The sequence below is a fragment of the Copadichromis virginalis genome, linkage group LG7 (genome assembly GCF_057382275.1).
Source record: "Copadichromis virginalis isolate Kocher_CV1m ecotype Utaka linkage group LG7, C_Virginalis_male_GT1.1, whole genome shotgun sequence".
Classification (NCBI taxonomy): domain Eukaryota; kingdom Metazoa; phylum Chordata; class Actinopteri; order Cichliformes; family Cichlidae; genus Copadichromis; species Copadichromis virginalis.
This window is the reverse complement of record NC_140624.1, coordinates 18,729,551-18,733,667: the sequence shown is the minus strand read 5'-3', so window position 1 is coordinate 18,733,667 and position 4,117 is coordinate 18,729,551.

Genomic DNA, 4,117 nt, shown 5'->3' with positions numbered 1-4,117 from the left:
TGGAGTGCCCAAAAGCACAAGGTGTGCAATACTCAGAGACATGGCCAAGGTAAGAAAGGCTGAAAGACGACCACCACTGAACAAGACACAAGCTGAAACGTCAAGACTGGGCCAAGAAATATCTCAAGACTGATTTTTCTAAGGTTTTATGGACTGATGAAATGAGAGTGAGTCTTGATGGGCCAGATGGATGGGCCCGTGGCTGGATTGGTAAAGGGCAGAGAGCTCCAGTCCGACTCAGACGCCAGCAAGGTGGAGGTGGAGTACTGGTTTGGGCTGGTATCATCAAAGATGAGCTTGTGGGGCCTTTTCGGGTTGAGGATGGAGTCAAGCTCAACTCCCAGTCCTACTGCCAGTTTCTGGAAGACACCTTCTTCAAGCAGTGGTACAGGAAGAAGTCTGCATCCTTCAAGAAAAACATGATTTTCATGCAGGACAATGCTCCATCACACGCGTCCAAGTACTCCACAGCGTGGCTGGCAAGAAAGGGTATAAAAGAAGAAAAACTAATGACATGGCCTCCTTGTTCACCTGATCTGAACCCCATTGAGAACCTGTGGTCCATCATCAAATGTGAGATTTACAAGGAGGGAAAACAGTACACCTCTCTGAACAGTGTCTGGGAGGCTGTGGTTGCTGCTGCACGCGATGTTGATGGTGAACAGATCAAAACACTGACAGAATCCATGGATGGCAGGCTTTTGAGTGTCCTTGCAAAGAAAGGTGGCTATATTGGTCGCTGATTTGTTTTTGTTTTGTTTTTGAATGTCAGAAATGTATATTTGTGAATGTGGAGATGTTATATTGGTTTCACTGGTAAAAATAAATAATTGAAATGGGTTTATATTTGTTTTTTGTTAAGTTGCCTAATAATTATGCACAGTAATAGTCACCTGCACACACAGATATCCCCCTAAAATAGCTAAAACTAAAAACAAACTAAAAACTACTTCCACAAACATTCAGCTTTGATATTAATGAGTTTTTTGGGTTCATTGAGAACATGGTTGTTGTTCAATAAAAACATTATTCCTCAAAAATACAACTTGCCTAATAATTCTGCACTGCCTGTAATACTAGTGTAACTGATGCTAAGTCCCTGGTGTGTCTAGTGAGTCACACTTAGGATATGTTTTATACAAATAACATAGATCAGTGGTATTCAGTAGTGCACTGTGCTCCTATAGATGGAGCACGAACATGCAAAAGACGCTCCATTGGACGCTTGCATAACATTACATTATAATCCTGTAAGAAAATAAAGATTTATAGAACATATAGATGTGATTTTGGTCATTTTTAAAAAATTGATATTGGTGTTTATTTTTAATGTGAGTCTAATTACCTCTATATATCGCATGTTTTATAAGTGGCACCACCAGTACTTCTTATGCTATTTTTTCCACTTCCTATGACATATTTACAATTTATATTTCAATGTCTTTTGTTTTCAGTGGATCTACGCTTCACTGCTATTGCTGTTTTCTTTCACAAATAACTCTAAGTGGTACCCAGACAGTTGATTGTGATGTTTCTGTTGATCGACAGTTCATTTGGCTGTATTTTTTTCCAGCAAGAGAAATATTTCTTCACACATTCACGGATTTACTTGGATGAGTGATGAAATGTTTCTCCTGCTGAAAACTAGGATTTCCTTACCTCGGTTATTGAGCAAGCATCAGAAACCCAAAGTGAGCTTGATATTCACCTAAAAACTGTCTGTCTTTTCTCTTGCATTGCCTCAACTCTTTACTGAAACAGGAAAATTGTTGCTTTGACAAACTATCAAGCAGAAACTGTATTATGGTGTGAATATACTTGATTCAGTGTTTATGCGTGAGCTTAAATATTTTAAGGTGAGCATAGTGCATGTTTAGCCCCATTATCTCACTGGAGATTCTCACTCTGATTTCAGCAGAATCCTCAGTTGTGCCATGTTAAAGCAGTTTCAAATCCTGTGAATCAGTTTCTCAAGTCCTTTGATGTATGTATTATAGTTGTGATGAGTATGTCTGTGTCTTGTATCTTTATATATATATACAGACTTTTTGGATTTTTTTTCCAAGTCTGCTGGATTAAAAAAAGACAATACTATTCGCTAAGCATGTAATGTCAACACTTTTGTCACACAGTTACCCAGAGGATTTGTTTTATATGCATTTCCTCCACATTTTCAGGTAAGCCAGCCCTGCATTTGGCATGATTTGCCTTATTGGTGTACAAAGATCGTCAACATGTGGCGAGTCCTCGTTCACTGTTAAAGATTCACAGATCTGGGACATCAGGTAACAGATTTTACTGTCATGGTTTTATATTTGTTCTACTGCTTGCTTGTCAAAGGTGAAGCAGATGGTCTCATCTAATACGGGTTTTTGTGGCATAAAGAGACAAAAGAGCAGAGAAAGTCAAGAAAAAAAGGCATGCAAGAAACTCATTTTGGTTGTGACCATGATGGACAGCAAATGATAACCTTCATACCACAAGTATGTCTGTTTCTGTCTGCGCGTCAACCCAAATCAGCTGGAAACAAAAGCTATCAGTGTCTAGTTGGCAAAACAAGAGGCCGCATAGCTTGAGCTCACACTTGCGTTTCCGCAGTTATCACTTGCCTTGTTCTTTCATAAATCAATCAGTCATACAAGACTAGATGTATTATCTCTTTTACAATAGGAAATCATAATGGAAACCAGAGACCTGAGAGACTTGATGACAATAAAGGAGAACTACCTCTAATAGAGTGAAAGACACAAAAAAGTGCCTTGGTTAAAGAAGAAAGATAGTACAAGTGAGAAATATATCAGGGATCACTTATTAGTTATGAGACGATCATCAGTATCTAACCAATAATTTCTGATCCAGGTGGTGTGGATGGTAGATAAAGAATATTTGCTACAGGACCAACTAGGAGATCCTATATTAGTGAACAAATATGTAATGAATTGGTTTATAACTGTCAGTCTAATTAACTCTTCACTACTCAGTCTGCAGCACAAAACAGTAAACACTGTTCACTGAAGCAGAATACTTAATAGTTACTTCAAGATTACTTCACCAGTACTGACTAGAAAGTAAAACAGCATCCCAGTACTTGAATCTGTCTCATTTTAGAGATGCTGTGGAACTTGATTTCTTGAGAAACTAAACAGCATCTAGACAGTGAGCTCTTCTGAACAATGTAAAAGCAGGATGTGGTGCTGTACTGCGGATAAATCAATGTCTACAACCACTAATGGGCCAGACAGCCTTATTTAGTGTGTGATCTTCCTATTGGTCATGTGATTTCCGTTTCCACTGTAAAAAAAAAAAAAAAAAAAGGTTAGTATTGGAATTCATTGTAAATTCAGGCTGACTAGAACCACAGTTCTATTTTACAACCACAGCTGAAGCCCACTGGGAGTGTCTTTTAAATGCCTGAAAAACAGATTTTGGGTGGGGTATCACTTTAACAACCATCAAGTTAATTTCACTACAGCAGCCAAGGCTGTGTGGAAACACTGGCTGAATTCAGTGCCCTGAATGGCCCATTTTCATCGGTAGCTCGACTTTTGACAGGCTGGCGACCTACTCTGAAAAGCTCTCGAAGCTTTGGCAAAAACTTTCAAAATGTGTCCAAAAAAAGTATACTTTAGCCATTCTGACCCCAATGATTTGACCCCACAAATTCAGACTGATTAACTTGAAGCTAATGATGAAAACAGGACACCGCCGCTGACATCTTAAATCCACTGGTGAAAGTTTTTGGGTCACACATTCTTAATAAGGAAACAGAAATGAGGCCATCTCACTAGTTTAATTAACATGTGTCCTACTGAAAGAAAAAAAAAAGACTCTGGATATCCAGTTCAACCACTGGATAAACCAGAAATAATTTGCCAAAAAAAGGTATATTTGAAGACATTCATGTGTTAAAGGGAGCTTTCGGAACTCTATAGATGGCGACTATATAGATTACTGTTTAACTTTAAATGCAAAGCCATCTTTTCTATACCTAGATGTATTTAAGGTTCTCCTTGCATGAATCCTGTATAATCTTGATGTTAAATGACTGAAGCCACTTGACTTGACAAAGCTCTAGAATAAAAAGACTATGCATAGCAAAAAGCACACAAAACACATA